General features: G+C 38.2%; 1 long non-coding RNA gene across 1 annotated transcript in view; it reads right to left on the bottom strand.

The window, feature by feature from the left end:
• Window positions 1-292: 292 nt before the first annotated feature.
• LOC130855592 (uncharacterized) overlaps window positions 293-27,959 on the bottom strand; it is a 53,857-nt gene continuing 26,190 nt past the window's right edge. Inside the window, exons 2-4 of the long non-coding RNA XR_009054347.1 lie at window positions 25,211-25,304; window positions 9,833-9,945; window positions 293-3,177 (exon numbers count right to left, since the gene is read on the bottom strand). This is a non-coding gene — a long non-coding RNA (uncharacterized LOC130855592). The remainder of the gene's footprint in view (window positions 3,178-9,832; window positions 9,946-25,210; window positions 25,305-27,959) is intronic.

Here is a 27,959-nt window from a genome sequence, read left to right as displayed (position 1 = left end):
GGGACTTACCCTACTCCAATATGACCTCATCTTAACTTAGTATATCTGCAATGAGTTTATTTCCAAATAAGGTCACATTTGAAATAACTGAGGGTTAGACGTCAACATATGAATTTTGGGAGGAACACAATTCAGCCCATAGCGATCGGGTTTCATGTTTTATTCATCTTTGCATACCTGACATCTAGTTCAATGCCAGGTCTTTGCCTGAAGTCCAATGTCTTCAATAATATATGTTTAACTATCTCTGCCACAGTGCAGATGCAAGCCAAATTGAACATGGGAGCTATATATATACTTTTTTTTCTGAAAGGAAGAACCATCAGGAAGCCAGAAACTCTCTGAATAAAGAACAGATCCCTCTGACATCAAGAGACCTCAACATGATCATCGGTAGCTTGGATAATAACATGCACCTCAGTCCTACTGCAAGAGGACTCCATGGACCATGCATGTCAAGTTCATTATCTGACACATGGAGGTGACCCACCCTTTGCCCAGCTCCCGTGACCTTACACATAAAGAATGGGGCCCTTGAAACCTATAGACCACATTTATCCTGCAGATGCCTGCAAAGAAAGATCCTCACTCCTCCTCCATTTCACCTTATCTTCTAATAGAATGTGAGCATGATGAGAGGCAGAGATGGACAGAACACAGGGTTTTCTTAAAGAGGCTCACAGTCTGGTGGGAAAAGAGAATGTGGCAAATATTACAAATATTACAACCAGGGTGCGGTGGGAAGCCAGAGGCCAGGAAGATTGGGGTGGATCTTCAAAGGCAAGTAACAGTGAGCCAGGCGAGGAGGTGGGTGAATGTCTTTCCAGGCAGTGGGTATAGCTTTATAAAATCCCAGAGGTCAGAGAGCAGCAGGTCATTCCACCAGGCTTCTTGGTGCAGCCCTAGGAGTTGGGGTCAGGGGTTAGATCAAGAACATCAGGCAAACCATGCTGAGGAGCTTGGACTTCACGCAGTAACTGAAGGGTTGTAAGCACCGGACGAGCACTACCACATTTGCGATTTAGAAAGATCACTGATCACAACAAGATTTTACTGGAGGAGGCCTGCGTGGGTCAGAGAATGTAGGTTAGGAACACATGTTATAATCCAGAAGAGAAATAACCACAGGGACATGAATTAAAGATGGACAGTGGTGGCAGAGGGGGGCGGGGGAGAGAATGAGAAAGAGGCTGTGGACACTCCCGGGGTCCCCCCAGATCTCCTGGCATCCTTGCCAACATTTTCTTTGCCTCTCCTCCCACTGGGCTTGGGCTTGAATGTCCACATCGCCCCACACCTGTGCTTCTTTTTTGGAGACACCGCTTGGCCACTGGAGGGCCCTGCCCATAGGCATAAACAGCTCAAAGTGACTAGAAGTTTCTTCTCCACATACCACCCTCACCACCACTAACCCTTCAAATCCCACAGTCCTCAACCAGGGATTATTACATATAAAATGGAAAAGTCTGGTGGCTTTGATTCTGCTTGGACAAATTCCAAGGCATATGTTACACTTCAAAAGTTCTCCATGGGATCAGGTTGAAACCACACTCTTCCCTGTCTTACTTCCCTTGCTCCTTTACCTGCTTCTCCTGGAAGCACTTCCTGAAAAATCACTTACACATAAGTCCTTCCCCTGAGCCGTCCTTCTGGTGAACTTGTCCAAAGATTTGAGAGCTATTGAAAACATTTTTAGTGTACAGAACTTGGTAAATAGTGGATGCGGGAAGATCTGATATTAACTAGAAGAAAAATATTCAGTGAAACTCAAACTATGTTTACAAACAAGGATTTGGGAACCAAAGAACAAATGCTATCCAAGTAAAATGTTAACTTTATGTCTAATTTTTATTTTTCCTTTGACTCTATGGTGGGGGGGGAAGCCTTTTGATCATACAACTGCTCAAGATTTGTTACTCCACATTTAGGGCCAATAGGATGCCATGGAAATCTGACCTTCTTTAGTAGAATTTTAACGTAATTACCTTTGTATGAAGAAGGTAGGAATGATTGGGGGTAACTGCCAGGCCTCGTGGTCCTCTCCCTCATTGCCCCCTTCTTCCTTCTCCTCCTCCACTTCCCCACTGCCACTGGGTTTCTCCGAAGTTTTCAACTTCTGCTCTTCCCAGTCGTGGGTGATACACAGCATTCTGCACTGATGGTTCTCGTTCCACCCTTGCCCACCTTTAGTTCTGAGCAATACCTTTTCTTATCTTCCTTTTTGTCTTTATAAGTTGGTGAATGAACAAAGGTGGGATATGTGCTACATTCTGTGAAGTCTGAGCTTGCCAGGTATGTCTATAAAGCACTGAGAACAGTTTCCGTTGTCACTTGTGGATGAAGCCCCATAGTCTATAAATGTAGCTTAAACATACTTAGAGTTTGCTATTACAATCAAATAAAATTTACAGTGAGGCTAATCTGATACAAATGTAATGACAAGCATGGTGAGTATTATAGTGTAGGTGTTAACAAACCATAAGCAGCTCACAGAAAGTCACTTAATACCTAATTCTCACATAGGCCAAGTTAATATGTAGTTTTTAAGTTCCTTTCAGAGAATCTGTACACAGTTTTCGGGCAAATCAACAGCTTCCAAATCACACACAATCTAAACAGAAAAGTCCCTAGATTTTGACCCCCCGCCCCCAGGAATTATGATTCAACCACCCTTGAGGGCCTGCTTTATGTGGACCACTGTGTCAGGTGCTGTAGAAACAGGGATGATGGCAGCGTGGTTGTCATCACCACACAATTCTGAGTCCCAGCCCTGGCATCTAGGGCTGATATTTCTTGGGTTGCAGTCCCGCTCTCTGTCTCCCCGGTTCTCTCGCTGCCAGACTCTGCCCTTCTTCAGAACAGTACCTGCCCGGTGCCTCCTAGTCTCTGTCCCCAAGCTCCAGCCTAAGGCCTCCAGTCTGTGGAAACCCAGGTGCCTATGAGTGGCAGAATATTAAGACCAAACAACTTTCCCTGGCAAACCAAGACTTCTATACCTGCAGAGCATACCTATAATCGATCAGTCATTTGTTCAGACCTTCTTTCATTCCATCAGCATCTACTGAGAACCTGCCATTGGCTTGGCATGTTCTAGCCACAGGGAAACAGTAATGAATCTGACCTACAAAGTCACCACTCCGGTAGAACGTCCATCCGAGAGAGAGGCTGGGAGACGGACTGCAAACAGAACACAAAATGAAAGAGAAAATAGCAGGTAGTGATGAAAATAAAACCTGTCTTACAGAGTGACTGGATAGGGTGGTCAGAATAGTCCTCTCTGAGGTGATGACCTATAAACTAAGGCCTAAATAATAAGAAGGAAAGAGCCATATGTCAATCTTGGAGAAGGGCATTCCACACAAAGGGTGTATCCACTACAAGTCATACATCTATCTTTTATACTAAATATCTCTCACATAAGAGAATGTTACAAAGATTTCCATAGACAGCAATTGTGTTGTAGATGCTCTCTAGAACATTGAGGAGATAGAGGCTAAACTTTAGATGCTCGTTGGTTCCAGGATACCATCCCTAGAATTTACAACTGTTGAGACAGAATGATTTTCTCACTTTTTTCACCCAACCATTATATTGGGTTGGCCACAAAGTTCGTTCAGGTTTTTTCTGTAAGATGTTACCAAAAACCCGAATGAAATTTTTGGCCAACTCAATGTATGTGGTAGACAATTAAGACAATAGAAGAGAACTGCATATGGTTTGGCTGTTTTTCTGCTGCTCAATTCCTGCCTCCCCCATCAATAGCCTTAAAAGCCTGGCGTGTTGCCAGCACAGTCTCAGTGCTTCTGCTAATGCGGTGATATTGACCACCAACGCTTTCATATGTGCATTCAATTTTCTGAGCAAGGAGAGATTTGCTTGGTCAGATTTGCATTCTTTCATTAACTCTTGCTCCTCATGACAGCTCCAAAAAGAGAGCAAAAGCCACCAGGTTTTAGCGCCATCCTTTGGTAGGTAATCTTTAGTAAGTAATCTTTTTCTGATTCTAGCCTCTGATTTTCAATAACTGGGGGGACACTAGTGCTCATTTCTCACATAGAATTGGGGTAGATGAGGAAGAAAAACAAAAACTAGGAAGACAGACTAGATACATTTTTAGTGCCCTGGGTTTTTTGTCAATAATACTGAGTATTGAGCTGAAGGCAGCACTTGTGAGGGGAAGGAGAGTGAGCATTCTGTCCGTGGTCAGTCCACACAGTAACAATGTCTTAGCTTGTGGTTTGTGGGTTTCCTTTGGCGCTCTCTGTCCCGCTAGATACTTTGCTGTTGTTTCCTAATTTAAAACTCACCATTTTAAAATGCTCTGTTTTCCTTCTTAATGTAGGAAAATACCCAAAATGTTCTAGTTTAATAACAATTTGTTATAAAAACATGCAAACTCATAGTTTAGGAGCTTACAAACACCCAATATCCACGTCACTTATAGTCAGTTTTTAGGACGTTGTTACCACACTACATCCCTGTTGTGTTAGTGCGATGTGATGGAATTGACCTGACCCAAACATCTCCCAGTCTCCACAGAAAGCATATTCCTGTGGGAATTAGCCACCACGATTAGAATGAGAAAAAAGTTATAAAACTGTTACCAGACACAAGCCATAGACTTCCAAGTCCTTCCCTACACTCATCCTTTACTCTTATGTAACAAGACATAACTTTTTTTACTCTGCATTCAAACTTCAACCATAATGCACTGAAATTGTACTTGGACTACACTTGTATTTCCTGCCGTTATATAGTCATCATTCACTACTTACACGCTTCTCTTACTTCTCCTTTAACAGCTAAGAGTGTTGTAAGCAGTGGCCAAGGATGTCTAAACCTACTCTCTAGTGCTTAGGACTGGACTTTCTATAAGAAGTAACAATGTCTTGATTATTCTTTCCCAAGAACTTCAGAGGAAATTCTTAACACTTCTTGTGTAACGCTGAAATAATCAGACGGGTCACTTCAAATAATTCAGTTGTGCATTTAGCAATTAAATAAAAATATTTAAACCTGAAAATCTCCAAATGTCCATATTCAGTTAGTCATGCTTTATCTGGATCTTCAGCCACTAAATTTCTTTATAGAATATCCGGAGTTCCTGCCTAGGATGTGCATGAAAAGATATCAGTACTAGAGGCTTTGGAAGTAATGACAGAAGTTTCAATGAAGTGTATAAAATGAATATCCAACTGAGAAATGCAGACATCAATTTAGAGTATCAACACAGCTTCATTATCTCCACTCCAGAAATGTAAAAGCTATGTGGGGGTATTGCATTCACCTTCCTGTGCTTCCAGTGATTTACTAAGACTTTGGACAAGTCAATTTCCTTCAGAATACCTCAGCTTATTTCGATTTGTGAAACAGGGATGGGAATAGCTCAAAACAGATCGGTCCATAAAGTTCTGACATTGCTTCGGTCTGACATTGCTTGGGTGGGAGTTATGTAACCAAAAGCACCTCTGTTGTTGTTTTTATTGAGTGATTCCAGAGAAGCACTGTCAATGTCCACAATTCAATCTCTTATTAGACACTGGAAGAACTGCCAACACAACTGGGTGTCGAACTTTAGTCTGGGTCAGTCTTCTCATTAGCTGCAAGGTTATTAGCAAATTACTTAGGGAAACTCATTAACGCTTTCAAAGGCAGTGATACATTGAATGGAAATGTAGCAACCCATGTGAGTAAGTGGACTCTTTCAAGCACTTCAGTGAATAAGAAAACCATTGGGCAGCTTGTGCCTGTGGCTATGTTTTTGCCTTTGATCCCGGCTACCTGCTGTGGTTCCTGACTGGGTTTTACCCCATAACTCGGGTCTCCTCTCTCCTTCCCCTAGAACAGCTCAAAATGCCTAGATGGGTGAAGCCCCTTTACCCACGGCAGCCCTCCCTTTTGCAGCCTTCTGGAGTTCAAACCAAACACAAATTGTGGATCAAAAGTGCTTTCTTATTTGACTAATGAAGTTTATTCTGATCAATACAGTTCAATACACTATTATGCCCTTGGGATATATGCATTAATATTTCCTACATATTAATACATACTGATTGAGCATCTATTGTATGCTAAACACATACCCTAAGTTTCTCTCCCTACTATGCAGCCAGGTAACATTGTGTGTATTTTAGGAAGAATTTATCTTATTCTGCCTTATCCATTGAATGTTGAGGTAGGCAGAATGCTAAGGTTACTCACAATGACCCACACTTTTGTATTATTCCTTCTCCTTGAGTGTGGGAAGGACCTGTGAATATGGTAGGATAGCATTTCATGCTCAGGTCATATTATAGGTCACAGTCGACCTAATCTGATCTCATCCACGAGACCGTAAAAGGGACAGGGCTCTTCTTGGTGAAAGAGATTTGAAATGTGAGAGGGATTTGACACGAGGGGGACTCTCTGATGCTGGCTTGGAAGATGGAGGGGAACACATGGCAAGGACCTGAGAAAAGTGGCTTCTAGGAGCTGAGAACAGCCCTGGGCAGCCAGAAAGAAAGCAGGTACTTCAGTCCTACAACTGCCTGGAACCTTGTGAGCTTGGAAGAGGACTCCAAGCCTCCAGATAAGAACTCAGCTCAGCCAACACCTTGAATGTGAGACCACGAGCAGAAAACAGTTGAGCCACACTCAGACTACTGAGCTACAAAACAGTGAGCTGATAAATGGCTATTGTTTTAAGCCACTAGACTTGTGGGTAATTTGTTATACAGCAATAGAAAAGTAATACAAGTACCGTACCCTACTGCTAGACTATAAACTATGTTAAATCCAAGGCTTTGTATGTATCTGTATACCTCCTAGGTATCTTTGGAAAGAAACATCCTAGGTTGACCTTTCTGGTGAGAATCACTTGCTGTGTTTCCTTAACTGGCTCATACGTGGAGCACTTAAAAGTCCTACTAGTATAGGGCTAGTATAGACTCATCACTTTTAGGCCTAGATTCTTGTTCTGGTTTCAGAGAGACATGAGTCATTGTTTTCAAAATAAAAGAAATCATTAGGACTTCCAAGTACTACATTAAAAAGGAGAGGTAAGAGGCAAGGAATTGGAAGATTTTCTGAAACTTTTATTTCTTTCCCATGTTTCATTTGTTTCTCTTGCCAGTTGTGACATTATATAGGAGTAACAGCTAACAGAGTTTTCAAAGACTCAGGAGTTAATTGGACGTAAGAGTTAGCCAAGTGGAAGTTAGCCAGAGGCAAAGAGGGGAAAGAGCATTCCAAAGAAAAGGGATATTTTGTGAACTATCTGGGGAAAGAAAAAAGCAGACCTGTTCAAGAAATCCCAGTATTTCTATATGACTCAAGTCTAGTGTAGAAGGGGAGAGGGCAACTTCTGGAGTGTAAGAAATAAACAGGAACCAGAAGACCTTGACTTTTTTTTTGTTCTAAGACCCCCTTTTAATGCGAGGACCCCAGAGGGTCAGCTGCCATTCGAAGTTTAATGGGTGTCTACTCTGGTACCAGATAAGTGCTAATGAGCCTGAGTTCCTGGTGGGTTTGTGACGGGTGTAGGAGCTTGCTTGGGCTTTTGATGGCCTCAGGACAATATATGACTTGGGTACAAACAGCCCTGATCAAAACACCGAGAACTACTCCTAAGTGAAGTCCTACCATGAATGCCTTCTAATCTTGGCAACTGACAGGAAATAAGTGGATTTGGATTCCCAAGACCGGTCAGGAGTGCAAGAGCAGTAATAAGTTCCAAGGTTCCCCAATCCTAGAAGAGGAGGAACATGGTAGGAGCATGGAGACCCTTCTTTGTGTCCAGCTGAGTTACCCAGTAGTTCTATTGGATGAGCACACAAAGAGACAATCTGTAGATGCAAGACAAGAGACAACACATTCCCTCTCCCCTTCCATAGCCTTCTAACTTAGCCTGCCATGGATTTACTTAGCCGAATCTAGTAGTCTTAGCGTCTCCATTTTTCCTAAGGAAAACCTACAATTTCACTCTAGAACAATTCTTCTTTCTATGTTTACTGTAAAAGCTAGTGATCTTTCTTACAACAAGTTGATATTTTCAAGGGCAATTAAACTGCCCTTATCCTTCACAGAGAGAAGCTGTTTTTTTTGTTGTTTTTTTTTCTCCTGTGGTTTTGATTTCTAAATAAGGTTCTGCTCCTGGCTATTGCTGATGCAGAACAGGGCTGGAAAGGATAGAGTTAAGGTGAGTCAGGCACAGACAAGGCAGGGGGTGGAAGAAAAAGAGGCTTTCTCTCCAGAGAGGTCTTTGACATGGAAATGTGCCCCCTAAAGATAATGGGGAGGGGAGGAACCCTGCTGGGGGGGAGTCGAGGAAGATGAGACCAAAAAAACAAATGCCATCCACCTCCCTAAAACAAACAGGGAGAATGAAAGGATTCACTGTTGTGCTCCTCACAACCTCCTCAAAGGAGGGAGAAGGTGGCAGGGCACTTGCTCTGCACCAAGTCCTTCAGAAAAGAGATTTGAGGCTACACTCTCAAATGACAGCCGCTCTTACACAATTAGCACAGTGTAAAGTTTAGGTAAGTTGGATTTCTTACTTTTCACATTCAGATTGTGAATAAAGGGGGCCCTGAGAGGGGAAAAATAGACTTCTGTTATTTTATCAATGGTTAATCAGTGAAATTCTAGAAAGAGTTTCCCACACTTCATTCCACCCCACTTAGGATTTTCGGGCTTTGACCAGCTCCTTGTCACTGTGGTTTAGATTCTACTGTGGCCTGTTTCTTTCCTTCTTCAGAAGGCGCCCAAATAATGTCAGTTGATGAACAAACACAGGAACCAGCCTGAAGTTTCCTCACCTTCTCTTGTGTAAGTGTAACTGTTACTTTGGTTGTCAGTTTAAAAGTCAGCTTTGCGAAGAAAAATGTTATCACAGCAAGTCCACCGGCCATTGGTCAGAGAAAGCCAAGGAAGGGAAAAGCCTGGAAGCTGACCTAACCTTGTGACTGTATTGACTGAAAGTGGTTAGGAAAGACCTGACACATACTAAGAATAGATTCTTCCACCATGTATCTGCCCCACCCCACCCCCACTCAATACTTCCACTGAAATCATGGGCAGCTTGGTGGGAACAGGATATTTCTCCACTTGTTGGGAATTCAGGCCATTTTTCTCTTCCAGCTAAAGGGATGCTGGCAGGAAGCTGGGGGAGGGGTGATCTGTGAAAGCAGCTGATTGGCACATGGAAGGGCAGAGAGGGATCTCCTCAACCTCTCCTTCCCTTCAGTCACCCACATTCGAGGATCCCTGCTAGAGAAGAAGGCAATTGCTACTCCATGCCTTCTGTGCAAAGAATGAAGAGCCCACAACAGAAAGCAAAAGGGAAAGGAGGACTGCGTGATTTCCCAGATATCTTCACATTGGCTTCTAAGGGGTATCTGTGGAGGCCACACCACTTAGCTGCTGTGGAATTTGGGGTTAATGTCTTTCTTACTTTGAAAACTAAAAATGACTTTCATTGATAAGCAGAAAAAGATACACACGCACACACACACATACACACACGTACACACACATATTTATATACAGCAAAACCCGTATTTCCTCCCCACCAGAGGTGGCCATGGTTAAAGCTCTCGTTGCTTATGTGTGATATGTATGGTTAGTTTGGTTTGGCTCACAAGGAGAGATCATCCCTTACGCAATGTTTATTACATGCTTTTGCATCTCATGAACAAATTTTCCTGCCAGTAAATGTTCCTCTGTGTTTATCTTTAAAGGCTGCATGTGCATTAATCTCTCCGATGCTGGATAAGCCCTCAGAGCTGAGTTGAGGAGACGGCATCAGAGGCACATCTGAAATCCCCTAATTGCTTTGCCTCTGCCATTGACTTACCTGAGTCAAGAGTGTCTCCAAGGTGGGGACTAAGGCAGGTCTCTTCTTCAACCTTGCCCTTGGTCAGAGGTGGGAAAGGAGACAGCCAAGTGCCCAGTGCTGAGTGGGGGTCCCTGAAACAAGAAGGCCAAGGGCCACCCAGAGAAAGAGCTGAGGAGCCACAAGCCACAAGAGCACCCCACTTTCCTGTTCTTCCCTTAGAGGAGCTTCGGCTATTTTGCCATCCCACTGACACCTTCCTATGGTTCCCTTCTTAGTTCCCAGATTATTATTAAAACCCAAAGTGGATCAAGATAAACATTTTACAGTTAGATGTTGACTGCAGATGGGTCTGTTATCGTGACCTTCACATTTCCAGTGTGGTCTAGACCATAGATAAGTCCACTTCAGACAGACTGCAGAGGAAATAGTAAAGGAGAATTGCTTATCTCCCTCTGTTTTCCTCTTTCCCTGGTCTCGCGCAAAGAGAGCTGCATCTTGGTTTTCTCGTATCAGCCACGAGAAGGGGACCCAAAGCAGCACACAGGGCAACTGGAGACGGGCTCCTCCAGCCCCTCTTCCTGCTTCCGGGAGACATCTCTAGGAGAGGAGCTCCCTCTGCTCTGCAGCAATGACTTCGACAGTGGAGGTAGAGAAGAAGGGAGGGGAAAATAGCAGTGCAGGGCTTGGTGGAATTATCATTCTAAACTTTCATTAATATTGTTTCCTCTGCCTTGAAGGGGTTCTGAAGTTACATGGTTATATCTGCAAAGGACTTTAGGATCTTTAACGTCTCATAGGTTAGGTACAATGTAAAAAAGTATAAATAAATGAATATATTTATGTCTGATAGGTATATAGTTAGGTAGATAGATAGAGAGATATAGATGATAAAACATCAATTAGAACTAACTCCAACCACATAGTTCAAATAGCCCTATTACATTTTCAAGCTCCTTTTTAAAACTAACATATGTCAAGGGCAACCTCATGTATTATCTCAAAGTCTGGGACATATTCTAGAAAAAAGCAGTCACAAAAAATAAATAAAATATAATAAGTGCTATGGAAACAATTTGATTTCTTGCTTTGCTTGCTAAATGACAGAATTATGTACAATAGGCAAATAGCGGAAAATAACTCCAATATAAATAATGACATAATAACACAGTACAATAACTTTCAAATCCACTCCTTTTTGCGTCTTCTTACCACTGCCTCACTAATAGTTTATAACATTGTTGAGTGTTTACTATTGGCTAGACACAGATCTAAGGGCTTTACACGTATTAATTCATTTAATCTTTATAACCCTATGAAATAACTACTATGCTGATCCTTGATTTACAGAGGAGGAAACCGAAGCATAGAGAACATAAGAAACTTCCCCCCAGGTCATGGCTTGTAAGTCCAGGATTCTACATCAAACCATCTAGCTCCCTGTGTGCTCTACTGCACCTCACTAAGAATTGGCTCTATTCCTCCTCCCTTTTCCTGTCTGGTCTCCCTGCCTCCAGTCTCTCTAGTCCATCCTTACACAGTTACTGATGGAGTTATCCATGTGCAAATTACATCATGTCATCATGCCTATTTAAAGCCCATCGATGACTGCCTTTTGCTTACAGAATAAAGTCCAGCCTGCATAGTGGACCCCAGCATGTTTCACATGCTCACCTGAAATGTCCTTTCAGTTCCACTGTCTTCCCATCACTCACTTTACAAATGTGAAAGTAATTTTGCATTTTCTTTTCTCTATGATTCGTCACTATTTAGAATCCAGGTGAAATTCCAGCTCCTCCGTGAAGCCTCCTTCTATCTTACAGCAAGAAATAACTTCTCACTCCTCTAGCCTCCCACTTTATTCCTCTCTTGTGATCTTTCTCTTTTTTTTGCCACATTCAGTATGGTTTTGTATGTGTTTATCAGGATTATGTTTCCCCAAAATTAAAGACCATAGGTTGTACAACTTTACACTCAACCATTACTTACATCGTAGTAGGTGCTCCATAAATGTTTGTTGAATCAAAGTTCTGTTAGATTCTGTATTGGGTGAGAATACTATATGCTTGCCACTTGTGTCCATTTTAGCTCACAGAGAAGGGTGGGAGAAGTTTGCTGTGGGTATGTGGGAAGGAAAATTCCCAAAGATGAGGGGAAACCGTGACTCAAAATATAAGGTCACTGAGTTATCAACTGTGGTCTCATATTTCTGCTGCATGAGTAAGAAAGGGAAACTACTCTGCAGCAGGTACAGCTTTTTTCTCCCACCTCCTGTTTACTATTCTCTTCAATGGCCCCATCATGATGAGCCCTAACTGACCACTACAGAAATGTCTCCCCATTCCATGTAATGCATATTGTTTGCTTCAGAAAGAACAGATTTGTTCATGGCCTACTCCTTCTTCTTCTACCTGTCCAAAATCCTCTTTGCTCTCATGAAAGCACTGTCTACAAGGGTGGCAAGTTGAATGTTATTCAAAGGAAATGGAAAGCACAGGTGATAAAACTTTAAAAAAAAAATTTTAAAGACAAAGAAATAAAGAAGAGATATAAAGCATTAAAAATATTTGGCACAGAAATGAAGAAACAAAAATTATAAGAAGTGATTAAAAAACAAAAATGAAGAGGAATGTAACAACATCTAAGGAAAGGGAAAAAAATTTCTTGGTTGTTTGTTTGTTAAAAGAGTGCTCTGGCCTCTACTGAAGTCTAGAGCACTTCATCCACTTTACTACTTAAACCTGGCTCACTCAGTTGTAGCTATAATAAAAACTGATATGCCTCGCCCAAAAAGGTAAAATGCTTGCCTTCAGATCACCAAACATCCTCAATAAAGGCCTACATCTGCTGCTTAGATAAGTCCCTACTTTATACTGTTTGTTCACAGGTCAAGCTTGCATTTATATTATGCAGATTAATGAGAAGAATGGCACTGCTTGCATTAACACAATCTACCTGGATCATATCCTTTCTCTACTCCCTTTTTACCAATATAACATATTCCTTTAATTTTGTCTCCTGCCAACCATCATAAACAGTAGCTTCAAAAATACAAATAAATGTTAGTTTGGTTGAATAACACTGAGAGAGTCATCATACATAAAATGTAGAAAATCTCAGCTAGAATCTTTGCATTTATGCAATCCTCCTGGCATAGGATCAAACCACCAGTGAATTTTTCTAGCAATTCTTTATCATCACTTTGCTTTTAGAATAGGGACTCCCTTTGTTTCAGATCCTGCAGGATTTCTCTTTCCTAAGGTATAATCCTAAAAATCTAATTTTCTCTCTACTCCTTCCTCCAGCCTTTGATCCTAGGTATCTTCTAAAATCTGTTCTTCCGTTATGAATTAGTAAGACTTGGTTGAAATCTAATCAAGTGAAATTAAATTTTAAAACAAATTAAAATCCAGCAACACGAAATAAAAGATATAACAATTGCACAAACACAAGTTAGGGAGCATAGCTTTTAACTACACAAGTAAGGAATACTTGGGTATTTTACTTCTTTGCATGCACATTGACAAGCCACAGGATAATGGGACTGATGTAAAGGAATGTGTTCTTATGCTGCACTCAGGGGAGGAAAGTACTTGATGTTGGGGGAAAAAAAACACCTGAAAGGATTAGAGCAAACAGTTCCCAGTGCTCATAGTGGGCTGAGAATAGTGCCTTGTCCCACAGCCCAGACTAGAAAATCTTATAATTCATGGGGTATGGGCAAACCCAGAAGGTCTTTACTCAGCTATAGGGAATAATTAGTCTCAGAGCAAATGCTAGTAGCATTTACTAGCTAACAGATCTTAAAAGGAAGATCAAAAAGATGCAAACTATTTTCACATTACTTAGTTGCATCCCACAAGAAAACTCAAGAATAATTTTAGGAATAGAAAAATGCCCAGCACCCAGGAAGGTAAAATTCACAATGTCTGGCATTCAATCAAAGATTACTAGATATGTCAAGAAGGAAAATATGATAAATGCATTCAGTATGTTAAAAAATTATGTATAGGCATAATCAAATTTTAAGAGATGAGAATAATAATGTCTCAAATAAAAGTATAATAGATGAGATTGGTGTCAAAATAGCAATAGAAACTTCCCAAAATGAAACATAGAGAAAAAAATTTTTAATAAGAAGAATATCTGTGAACTGTGGAATAATTACAAGTGGCCCAGTTTATATGTAATTGAAGTCCCCAAAGGAGGAGACAGATAAAGATATTTGCAGATATAAAGGCAAAAATATTTAAAACTTGATAAAAACAATAAGTTCAAAGATCCAAGAAGCTCAACAAATCCCAAGGAAGAGAAACACAAAGAAAATTACACCAAGGCACATAATAATCAAATTATTCAAAACAAATGATAAAGGGAAACTCTTAAAAGCAGCTAAGAAAAAAAGGCATGCTGTGTATGTCTAGAATAAAGGTTACATTGAGAGAGTTATCATTAGAAATAATGTAAGCAAGAAAATAGTAGAGCAACATCTTTAAATTACTGAAAGATAAAACTGTTAATGTTGAATACTACATCTAGTAAAAAAGAAAAAAAAAAGCTTTAAAAAGCAATAGTGATGGACAGACTTTTTCAGACCTACAAAAAACTGAAAGCAATTATTACCAGCAGACCCACATTACAAAAAACAAACAAACAAACAAAAATGCTAAAGGAAGTCCTTTAGGCAGAAATAAAAGTATGCTAGATGGAAATATGAATCTACACTAAAGAATGAAGAGGACCAAGAATGGCAGCTATATAGATAAATATACAAGATTACTTTTTCTTAGTATTTAAATTTCTTTAAAAGACAATTTATAGTTTAAACAAAATAATAACAATGTACTATAAAGTTAAAACACTTGTAAGAGTAAAAAAGTACAACAGCAGCACAAAGGTCAGGGAGAGAGAAATGGAAGTATACTATTTTATATTATTTGTAAAATGGTATATTATTTATAAACATTATATCATTTATAAAATAGTATAAAACCCCTTAAAGGCAGACTTCAATAGGTCCTTATATTATTTATAAAATGGTATAAAATCCCCTAAAGGTAGACTTCAATAAATTAAATTGTATAATATAAACCATTAAGAAACAAAGTAACAAAACAACAATAATAATTAATAAGCCAATGGAGATCAAGTTAATTATAAAATATATTCAATTAATACAAAAGAAAGCAAAAAAGAGAAGAAGAGAAAGAATAGATAATAATATAAAAAAACAACAAGCTAGACTTAAGCCCAATCATTTCAATAATTATATTAAATGTAAATGGCCTTAACACCCACTTAAAAGGCTTGTGCCCCCCCCAAAAGCTAATCATATGCTACCTACAAAAACACCTTTAAATATAAAGGCATAAATAAGTTATAAATAAAAGGATGGAAAAGGGTATACTATAGTAACACTAATCAAAAAGAAAATTGAAGTGGCTGTATTACTATTAGATAAAGTAGATATCAAATCAAAGAATATACCTAGGGATAAAAATAATCATTTGATAATTGTATAGGGGTAAATGCATCCAGAGGATGTAACAATACTAAACATTTATGCATCTAATAACAGAGCTTCAAAATACATGAAGCAAAATCAAATAAAACTGCAAGGAGAAATAGACAAATTCACAATTATAGTTGGAGGTCTAAATTCACCTCTCTAAATATTTGATAGAACAAGTAGACAAAAAATTATCTAGGACACAGACTATTTAAACAGCACTATCAACCAAACTGACACTATAACACTCCTCCAAACAACAGGAAAATACACATTCTAAAAGTGCACATCCTAGGAATAATGGAACCTTTATCAACATAGACCTATTTTGGGCCATAAAACAAATCTTTAAAAGTATTTAGGTCACACAAAGTGTGTTTGCTGAGGAATTAAATTAGAAATCAATAACAGAAAGATCTCTGGAAACTAACAAACTTCTACAAAACCCATAGGTCAAAGAAGAATTCAAAGACAAATTAGAAAGTATTGTAAACTAAGTGAAAAGAAAAATTAAACATATCTTCTCAAAAGAATCCTACAATTGCTATTGTATCCGTGAAACATTTGCTACAGTTTGAAAATTAAACACAGAGCAGATTCACAGGAAAAAATTTCAACATACCAAAATTTATAGCACTAAATGCCTGTATTAGAAAATAAGGTTTCAAAGCAATCAATTCAGTTTCAACCATAAGAAACCAAAACAGGGCTTAGCAAACTATGGCCCTTGGGCCAAATCAAGACCACTGCCTGTATTTGGAACACAGTCATGCTCATTTCTTTACATTCTATGGCAGCATATATGCTATAATGTCAGAGTTCAGTTGGACAGAAACTGGATAGCTCACAAAGCCTAATATATTGCCATATGGTCTTTAACATAAAAGGTTGCTTACCCCTGAACAAGAAAAAGAAGAGAAATTAAACCCAAAGTAGACAGAAGAAAATAAATAATAAGGGTTACAAAAGCATTCAGTGAAATTTAGAAAACATAAAATGAATAGACAAAAGAAACAGTTCTTAAAGAAAATTTATAAAAGTGATTAACCATTAGTCTAATCACAAAAATGAGAGGAGACACAAATTACTAATATGAGAAATGCTAGAAGTTACATCACTATAGATTCTATGAATAATAAAAGGAAAATAAGAAAATATTGTGAACTTTGTGCTAATAAATTCAACAAAAGATGATATAGACTAATTTCTTGAAGAACGTAAATGACCAAAGCTCACTAAGAAGTAGGTAATCTGAATAATACTACATTTTTTAATTAAAGAAAATGAATTTGTAATTAAAAACCTTCTAACAAAGAAAATCCCATGCCCACATGGCTTCACTGGAGAATTCTTCCAAAATTTAAGGAAGCATAATAATTCTACACAAACTTTTCCATGGAATTGAAGAGGAGGGATTCTAATCATTTCAATCTCTGAGGTTATCATTAGCCTGAAACCAAAAGCAGACAAACACAGTAAGACCAGAAAACTCTACCAATATCTCTCATGAACAAAAATGCAAAAATTATATTACAAAATTTAGCAAATCAAATCTAACAACATGTAAAATGCATAATACATCATGGAAGAGTGAAGTTTATTCCACGAAAGTAATATTGTTAAATAACTTTGGTTTAACATTTGAAAATCAATCAATTTATCATTTTAACATACTGGAAAAGAAAAACCATATGATCATCTTAGTAGAAGCAGAAAAAAACAGTTGACAAAATCCAGTGTACATTTCTGATAAAAATTCTCAGCAAACTAAGAATAGAAAGGAACTTTTTCAACTTGATAAAAGGCATCTATGAATACCTATAGTTAACATCATACTTAATGATGAAAGACTGAATATTATGAGCAAGAAAAATACAATAATGTTTGAACTGATAACGTCTATTTCACATTGTACTGAGGTTTCTAGCTAGTGCAATTAGGATCAAAAAAGAAATAAAAGGCAGCATATTGGAAGGGAAGAGGTAAATTATCTCTTTATTTCAATGTCATTGTGTTTAAAAATCTCTTGGAACCTACAAAAAAGCTGCTAGTAGTGAGTTTATCAAGGTTGCATAAAAAATCAATTGTGTTTCTATATACTGGCAAAGAACAATTGGAAATTGAATATTTTTAAGTACCATTTAAAATAACTTAAAAACATAGATTTCTTAGGAATAAATCTGACAAAAGATGTGCAGGACTGATTTGTGAATATCTGCAAAACATTGCTAAAAGAAACTGAAGAATACCTAAGGAGATGGAAATATAGCAATTGTCCATTAACATGTCACTTTTCTTCAAATTGATCTACAGGCTCAATACAATCCCAATCAAAATCCAGCAGGACATTTTGTCAATATTGACAAGCTAATTCCAAAATTCATATGAAAATGTAAGGAACCTAGAATAGTCAAGACAATTTGGAAAATGTAAAATAAAGTTGTAAAACTAATTCTACCTGATTTAAAGACATTATAAAACTATAGTAATCAAGATGATATGATGGCCATGAAAAGACAGACGACAAAAAAATAAAAAAGACAGACCAAGAGATCAGCGAAATAGAATAAAGAAGTAGAGCTATACATATATAAATAATTGATTTTTAATCAAGTTGCAAAGGCGATCCAGTAGTGAAAGGATGGTCTTTCAACGAATTGTGCTAGAATAGTTGAATAACCATATGCAAAATGTATGAACTTCCATCTTATCTAAAGGCACATATAGAAATTAATTCAAAACTGATTACAGATCTAAATGTAAAATATAAAAGTATAAAACTTTTAGAAGAAATCATAACAGAATTTCTTTGTGACCTTGAGTTAGGCAAAGAGTTCATTTGCACAATACCAAAGACACGATCCACAAAATAAATAATTGATAAATAGGGTTACACTAAAACTAAACATTGCTTTCAAAAGACACTGTTAAAAGAATGAAAAGACAAGCCACAGACTAAGAGAAAATATTTTCAAATAATGTGTTTCATAAAGAAATTGTATGCAGAAAAGAAAAAGAAGACACAAAATAACCCAATTTCAAAACTGGAAAGATTGGAACTGACATTCTGCAAAGAAGATATAAAAATGGCAAATGAACACATGAAAAGATTCCAAATGTTACTAGTTTTTAGGGAAATGCCAGTTAAAACCACAATGAAATACCACTAAACATCTTTATAATGACTAAAGGCTGAGCTAAACAAGTGTCATGAGGATGTAGGGACGTAGAACTCTTATAAAATGCCAGTAAGATTTTTTAATGGTACAATCAATCACTTTGGAAAATAGTTTGGCAGTTTTTTTTTTTTAATAGTTAAATGTACATCTACCATATGATCCAGTTATTTCAATCCTACTTATTTACCCAAGAAAACATAAATCTTACATCTACACAAAGAGACTTGCACACAAATGTTCATAACAGCCTTATTTGTAATATCCAAAAGCTGATAAAAGCCCAAATATCCATCAACAGGTGAATGAATAAGCATATTGAGGAATATCCATACAATGGAACATTATTCAGCGATACAAAGGAATAAACTACTGGTATACCCAACAACATGGATAGATCCTATGTGATTCTGCTTGTATGAAACTCTGGAAAGTACAAACTAATCTATAGTGATAAGAAGCAAATTGTGTTCCCCTGGGGATTTGGAAAGGGTAGAAGGAAGTGGGAAGTTAAGGGTCACAAGGAAGCTCTTGAGGGTGATGGATATGTCCACTATCTTGACTGTGGTAATGGGCTGTGGGTACACACATATGAGAAAACTAATCCAGATGTACACTTGAAATATGTTTAGTTTGTTATGTGTCAAGTATACGTCAATAAGCTGGGGTTTTTTTTTTTAAGGAAAAAAGAAATAAATGATAGAAATGTTTAACCAAGAAAAAAGAAAAATTATGGAAAATGGGATCATCATCCTTAAATACTTGATAGGCCATCTTTGAGCCAGATGGCTCCAGAAGAACTTAACAAGAGGAAAGATTTGTGTTATAGAGAAGTACATGCAATGCTGTTAACTCCATGCTCTATATAGCCCAGTGTTAGAATGGTGTAGTGATCAAGAGACATAGTCCAGCAAACGAAAAAGTAACATAACTGTTTCCTTTCTTGCATTTCTTGCATGCCATGAAATGTATAATCTCTAGTGATACTTCTTTAAATTTCCCTTTTCCCTCCAACATTTTTATCATATGATGTTGGTTCTGTACCACATTTCTCAGAAATGTCTTCCCCTGGCCCACCTGTTTTTTATTCTTTTCCTTACTCTTCCCAATTCTGCATCACAAAAGTCTAAACAAAGAGTCTGGCAATAGCAGATCTGTCCATGTAGGTCAAATAAGGCTGGGGGAACACACTTGAGAGGGCAACACTAGAATCTTCTTGACCAAAAAGGGGTGAGGAAAGCCCTAGAATGTTTGTGCAGTGAAAGGAAGAACACTGATATGGTTAAGAGCCTGGTCTCCAGAGCTAGAATTTGGGGGTCCTATGTCCTGCTCTATTACTTACTAATTGTGTGACACTGAAAAATTTATCTAGCTTCTCTGTAAAATGAAGATAGTAACAACTTCCTAAGATGACTCTGAGCGTTAAATGATTTTAATACACCTAAGACATTTAGAACTATGCCTGGCACATAAGAAGCTCTCTATAAGTACCAGTTATTCATATTGTATGTTAATAATTTTGACCCCTTCACAACTCTGGGGGGGATCAGAGTTTACTCAAAATGGAATGAACAGCTTCAAAAGGCAACAGCTTCCTATCTCTAGAAGTGATCAAACCAATGCTAGATAGTTACTCCAAAGGGAAACTGCACATCAGATTAATTCATTTGATATTAACTAGACCAGGAACCACTGCAGTCCCTTTCATATATGAGAGTCTATATTTCCATGAATCTTTTTCTGTCTTAGTTATTTTTTCCTGCTTCCCCATTTCATCCACCCTAGATCAGAGCATCTTGAATTCTTTTGATCTTGGACTTTTTTTTTTTAGCTTGAAGGTGTTTCATAAAAAAGCCTTCTTTCAGATGACAAAACTGACAATTCATAAAAGAGGAAAATAAAAATATGAAAAATGTTAACCTCGCAGGAAATCAAATATTTGATAATATGAAGAATGCCCCTGCCATGTGAATACTGTTTTTAAACCACTTAGAATTTTAGAAAAAAAACGTAAAATGTTTCCTGCCAACTGACACACAAAACAAATCTTTCTGCAAGATGGACGAAATAGGAAAACTAATTTGAAGTTAATATCTTCCAAATAGAGAATTAACCAGTATTTAACTTTAAAATTCATTTCCCTGTTTTCTTTTTTCCCTACTTATTTTGCATTCAGGAAAATTCTGTTCAAAGAAAAATCCATTTTGTAAACAATGAAATCAATATTTATCACAGTTTGTCCCTACATCTGACCTTTTCTCTGGCCCCAGAATGTGGGGTGTTCTTCCTTCAATTAATGTTCACCATGATACAAATTACTCTATACAAAATAAAGAACAAGGTCCTACTGTATAGCACAGGGAACTATATCCAATATCTTGTAAGAAACTATAATAGAAAAGAATAAGAAAAATTATATATATAATTATATATACTATATATAATTTATTTATAATATATATATTATAAGAGATATATATATATATACACATCTCTGAATCACTTTGCTGTGCACCAGAAACTAACACAACACTGTAAATCAACTATACTTCGATTAAAAAAATTTTTTAATAAAAAAATAAAGTCCGCCATCACCTCTCCTGAGAACTTGCCCCCTTTTTCTTCTACCTGTAATTTTCCTCTCTATTCTGACTTTCTTCCCTCAACCTGAATATGTTCCTCCATTCTTCGCATTGACCAAAAGCCCTCCTTTAACTGTAGATTCATCTCCAGCTACCAACCAATCAATCACCTCTGCATCTTTGCCCATCTTGTCCTCTCCACTAGCTTTCTCCTCTTTCCTTTATCTCTCTATTGACCCTGACTCCTCTTTTTTAGAATTATCTCAGATGTCATTTCGTAGCTGTGATGTCAGCCACCACCACCACCCCACCGAGAGTGGTAGATGTCCCTCAAGGACCCCCATAATACCCCAAAGTACTCCATTAGAATTATCAGTTAACCTCAATGGCCTTGAGAGCTGGGGTAATAGGCTTGGCTCATAGCAAATAAAGAGATAATACACTGACTCTCTGTGGAATGAGTGAACATCCCAACCTAGACAAAATTCACATGACACAGAACTGATGTGGATATATTCTACAACATTGATATGTATACTTAGTCATTGGAGTTTTACAGTTTTACAGATTGATAAGTGGTTAGTAATCTCTTTGGTCATGAATTCTATCTCTATATGCAACAATGTGTAAGCTCCAATGTGGAAATACTAGTCAATATTCTAGGTGCCATCCAATCAGTAATACAATAGCAAATATATATTTTTCCCTAGGCCATTCAGTATAATCTCTCTATGGTCTAGGTAACTTCTCTTGACGTTTTCTTTCACATTCTTAGACCAGCATACTGCCATGGGCATCCCCATATCATCAGTTACTTCCTGGCTGTCATAGAACAGATTGAGATAATACATACTTTCATACTCTGCATCATAGAATTTGAGACATAGGATAATCCGGAGAAGTAATTTCAGCTTTATTTATCCAACATCACATAGTATGGCAATTTTTTTTTTCTTTTTTCTTTTTTTTTTTGTGTGTGTGTGTTTGAGAACTTTGGCAAAGTTTAAGGTTTTTTTTGTTTTGTATCTTATTTTTTAAACTCTCCTTCATTGAGTATTTTATTTATTTATTTATTTATTTTTGGCTGCACTGGGTCTCTGTTGCTGCACTCGGGCTTTCTCTAGTTGCAGAGAGTGGGGGCTGCCCTTTGTTGCAGGTTGTGGGCTTCTCAGTGCAGTGGCTTCTCTTGTTGCAGAGCACAGGCTCTAGGCATGCGGGCTTCAATAGTTATGGTATGCGGGCTCAGTAGTTGTGGTTCGCCGGCTCTAGAGCGCAGGCTCAGTAGTTGTTCCAGGGCATGTGGGATCTTCCCTGGAAGATCAAACAGGGATCAAACCCATGTCCCCTGCATTGGGAGGCAGATTCTTAACCACTGCGCCACCAGGGAAGTCCTTCATTGAGGCTTATTGTGGGATAAAAGTACATTAAGAGCTTCACTTACTTTTACTCTTTCAATTTTACAACAACCCTATCAAGCTCACATTATAATTGTAAATTTTACCCCCATTTTACAGTTGAGAAAACTGAGGTATAGAGAGATTAGGAAAATTGATCTAAGCCATATGGCTAGTAAGGTCTTGAATCAGGATGGCTGTTCTCAGGGCCACGCTCTTAACAACACTCTCACTGTCCCATGGCAAATCCAAGAATAGATATTCAGAGGTGAAACTGACTATAGAAACTCAAGTATGTAGTTAAAAGGAAAATAAAGCCTGGGAATATATTTCTTCATTATTAAGAGTAAGTTTTTTTGTTTGTTTGTTTTTTTAATGTAGAATGACATAGCAAAGGAAGAAAAAAATTAAAAATCTCATAATAACACTTTGGTCTAAAAGGCTCCTCTAAGCAAGTAGTAAACTCCTGGGCGATTAGTTATGGATTTAGATTTTCTTTTAAGCTATTGATAGCAACTAAAATGACATTTTACAGATTTAGTTAATCATTGTTCTCTTGGTGAGCAAATTTTTCAATCTGTTTTAAAAACAGTTAAGTAATAGAACTAAAGCATATTAAGCCAACTTGGATGGGAGAGGAGAGTACTAAAACATTTGCACTGACATCATTGCTTACCTAGTACAGATCCTCCGAATATTCTGGGAAAAATAACTCTATGAGGAAGAATTTCTGTTCTTAGAAAACACTCAACAACCCTTTATAATTAAGAAGAAAATGCAAGTCCTAAGAGAATTTTCCTTACCAAAAAAAAAAATCCTAAATTCACATGACTTTATTATGTAAAATAGATAAAAATAAGATAGTTTAAATATAAATAAATGGAGGGGAATTTGGGATTGTTTGTTTTCCTCTTCCATGAACCCATCTCCATCTTCTCTTTGAGTTAATCATCATCAAATTGCACTAAATCAGGGGTGGCAGGGGCTGTGGCTGGCTGGATACCAGTGTTTCTCATTGTTTGGTTATACTGGAAATGTCTTTGGAATGAGCTTAATCTGAAAGACCTTTAACCAGCAATTCTCTTAGACTTCTAAACAGCAGAGGTTTGGGTTTTTCATTTGTTTGGGGTTTGTTTTGTTTTTTAATGGGTTGGGGGTTTTTGGTGGGTTTTGGTGGTTTTTTTGTTCATTTTTTTGGTGGGTTTTTTTTTCTGGTGGAGGGGAGATGAAGGGAGGAGTTTATATGTGTGTGATATATTTTTTTTCTTCAATTAAAAATAAAACAATATTAAGACTCTCTTTCCCTCCCATTCCCCACACATGCACATATACCATGCTCCGCTGACAGAACTTCTGCTGTTTGGAAGTCTAAGACAACTGGGAAAAGGGGTGGGGAATATGGAGATGGAGTCCTTCAATTTTTATTTCATTCATTTCTGTGTTGTTTGCTTTTTTAACCATGTTCATGGGATATTTTCAGTTAAAATAATAACTTTTTTGAACCCTGAGCAAAATGAAAAGACAAAACAACACAACACACACACACACACACACACACACACAGCTGTGTAATAAAGAACACGGAAGGGCAGTACAAGCAAAATATTCCAAGATGGCAGTGTCATTTGTTTTATCCTTTGGCTGAAAGGTTTGGCTGAAAATTTTCTCCCGAGGGTTTAAGTTGTTTTCCCTAGCTGAGGGGTGGGGTGAGGGATAAGGAAGGCAGATCTGTAGCTGATTGGCAGTTTCTGTGAGAAATTATTCACTCCAATAAGTTTTGTTATTCCGGCGATTTCTTTCTCAGAATTGATGGTGCCCTTTACTTTCAGGCGGGGGTTGGTGTGGGGAATGGGATGTTGTTTCTAGTGACTGCTGGGAGAAGGGAATGGGGGTGCCGCTGTCTGGCTGAGAGACTGAAAAGGTTCTGGGAGAATGGAATGTTGTTGTTTCTCCGTTTTTGAAGCCACTCTTCTTTTTGATCATGTTTATACTTTAAAATTTCACACCGTGGTCAAACTAGGCAAGGTATAATTTCACATGTCCCTGTAAACATTGGACAACTACACTTGTCCTGGGTGCACACAGGCACACAACTCTTATGGGCATTTAAGGTGGGTACCTGTGGGTGGAGAGGAATCACATTTTAATAACCCAAACCATGAGCAAATATTTTAATTGCAACCTCTTTGGGGCTTTTCCTATAGAATTTTCCTGTCTTTTTAACAGAAGTGACATGTAAATCCAAGTGCTGCTTTTCTCAGCTATAATTTAGAGTTACATTGAAGAAGAAAGTTATAAATAAGATAAAGTTAAAATATAGATTTTAGGTCAAGCATTCTACAGTGACGTAAAAGAGCAAGCTTTAAGTTTACTGACGAGGAATATTACAGCAATTACCAAAAGATTCTGCAGCTGCTAAACTAGGGAAACTATTTTTCTTTCTTTGAGTCTAACTCATTGTCTCTCGCAATTATCTCGTAACTAATCAAAGCTTTTATGAAAACGTTAGTAGCCAAAGAGCCACTTTGACTGCTGTCACTCCATTGGCACGCTGTTTACAGGCCTGTTTATTGCCACTAAAAACTTTTTTTTAATTTTAAAATTTGTTCTCTTGAAATCTGCTTTAACAACAACAGTAAAATATAATCTAAAATATTAACATAGTATGTACATAGAGTCCATTTTCTTAAGCATTTCCTCAAGCATTTCTTTACAATATGTCATAAAAATGTACTCACGCAAAAGGAAGGGATGCAGTTGTTGATCTTGATGACTGTTGTATCTGGGGTAGGTGGACCCTCTTGTTGTTTGAGGAAACACTCCTTGGAAGAGCTATTATAAGATCATATGTGAGTGACACAGACATTCATGATAGATAAACAGCCATGCTTAAATTAGATTGTGATCCATGCATGCATTCATCAGATATTTGACCAAGACTTTATGCTAGGTTTTGCTAATATAATCATGTATCAGACATACATACTGCCCTTAAAACACATGTGGTCCAGTAAGGACTTTAAAGAATAGTATTCTTTGCTATTAGATCCTAGGCCCTTGCATCAGTCAGCTATTACCAAAACAGTGCTGCAAAACAACAAGTAAAAATCTTGACATTTTTGTGACTTACAAAAATAAGCTTTTTTTTTTTTTTTTTTTTGCTCATGTATCTGTAAATCAGGCTCAGCTAATGGAGGCCAGCCTCAGTTGGGCTTGGCCTCAAACTTTGGATTGGGTGCAGGTCTGTTAATCCCTCCATGAACCAGTTGCTATCTAAAGCATGTTCTTTTCAAAGCCAAAGGAAAGAGCATAAAAGGGAAAGCCACACCACACATTTCAAGTACATGCTACTATCACACCTGCTGACACTTCATTGACCAGTGCGAATCACATGGCCTAGCCCAGCATCAATGACACACAGAAGTATACTCCTCCCATGAGGGGAAAAAAAGAAGGGAGGAAGGGAGGAAGGAAAGCAGGGAATACTTGCTAGACAAAAACCCAATTTTCCAAAACCCTCATCTCTTTTCATATTGTTGTTTCTTGCTCTAGGAGAGCTCACCAAACCCAGAGATTTCCTTTCTGTCTGTGCACAGATAATTCACCAATTCATATCTCTATCTCAGAACTCTCTTCTTAGTTCCAGAGTTTTGTGACCTAGGAACTACTTGGTATCCGTACTTGGATATTCCAAAGATACTGCAAACATAATATGTCTTAAATAAAACTCATGATCAACACCACTACCTCTGATAGACCAAAACTGGTATTCTCCTAGCATTCTCCATGTCACCGAATACCACAGCAATTGTCTATGCAAACTAGAAATCTAGGAATCTATGATATCCCCTCTCCTTCAACTGCCAAGTCCCATTGATCTCTTAAGACTCATTTTACCTTCTAATGTATCTTAACCCTTTCACTCTCTTCATCTTCACCAGTATCCTACTCCACCGTACCAGAAATGCACACCTGGATCCCGCTAATATCTATTAGCAGACACTGGCCCTATTGAAGGTGTTTTCCATTCAGAGTAATATTTTAGAAAAGCAAATTTGATTATGTTACTATTCCTACTTAACACCCTTTAGTGATCTGATGGTTTTAAAATATGCCCCAAATTCTTTGACATTACTTCTTTCAAAAGGTGGACACTAATTCCCCTCCCTTTGAATATTCGTAGGAATTAGTTACTTACTTCTAACAAATATTGGGTTGGCCAGAAAGTTTGTTTGGGTTTTTTCCAAAATTCGTTCGGGTTTTTCCATAAGACATCATGGAAAAACCCAAACAAACTTTTTGGCCAACCCAATACAATGTGGCAGAAGTGCTTTGTGACTTCTGAGGCTAGGTCTTAAAAAGTATAGCTCGCTCTCGCTCTCGCTGTCTCTCATCACTTGCTCCGGGGAAAGACAGCTGCCATGGCACATGAATACTTAAGCAGTCCTGTGGAGACACTGACATCAACAGCAACTGAAACACAGGGACCACTTTGCCAGCTATGCACGCATGCCACTTTGGAAGTAGACCCTCAGCTCCAGCCAAGACTCCAGATAACAGCAGAGCTTCGGCAGACATCACACTGCAAGATGTCCCTCTTGAGAGACCTCCAGCCAGAACTTCCCAGCTAAGTTCTCCTGGATTCCTGATGCACTGACACTGTGGGATATGAACAGGTTATTATTTTTTAAGCCACTAAGTTTGTAGCAAATTGTTATACCATTTAATGACCTTTGATTGCTCTTAAGACAAAGAACAAAATGCTTAACATGCTTAAAAGAGCCGCTTCCCAGGTCTCCAGCCCCATCTATAACATACCACACCACTCTTTGCCTCCTGGACATTCAGGCCTTCTTTCAGCTCTTTGAATACACCATGCTCCTTTCTACCACAGGGCTTTTGTTCATAATCTTTTTTCCCGTGAAAATATTTCTTTCTATATTCACTGACACGTCCTATATTTTCACTAAGTCTCAGCAACCTTGTCACTTCCCCAGGTGTATTTTTCCAGACATCTCTGACCCAGTCAAATTCCCCAGTTATAACCTCTCTCTGTATCATATATCTCCCTCACCTCATATACAAATTTATCATGTTATAATTTGATTACCTCTCTTCCACCAGATTTTATGAGTTGTTTGCTCACCAGTGTAGCCCTAGTATCTGTTATATGACTGGCCCAGAGTTGATGATCGAGGAGAATTTGTTGAATGAATAGATGAATGAACATTGATGTGCACAGGAACAACAACAGCACAAGGCAAAAATTGGCAGGTTCAGAGTGACCATAGCTGGAAGGCTGCACAAATCAGTTAGAGACAGATTGTCAGGACTTCCCTGGTGGCACAGTGGTTAAGAATCCACCTGCCAATGCAGAGGACACGGGTTTCAGCCCTGGTGCAGGAAGATCCCACATGGAGAAAAGCAACTAAGCCTGTGCACCACAACAACTGAGCCTGTGCTCTAGAGCCCATGAACTGCAACTAT

Source organism: Hippopotamus amphibius, chromosome 6 (assembly GCF_030028045.1).
Source record: "Hippopotamus amphibius kiboko isolate mHipAmp2 chromosome 6, mHipAmp2.hap2, whole genome shotgun sequence".
Classification (NCBI taxonomy): domain Eukaryota; kingdom Metazoa; phylum Chordata; class Mammalia; order Artiodactyla; family Hippopotamidae; genus Hippopotamus; species Hippopotamus amphibius.
The sequence above is the reverse complement of the archived record's forward strand: the minus strand, read 5'-3'. Positions and strand labels throughout refer to the sequence as shown.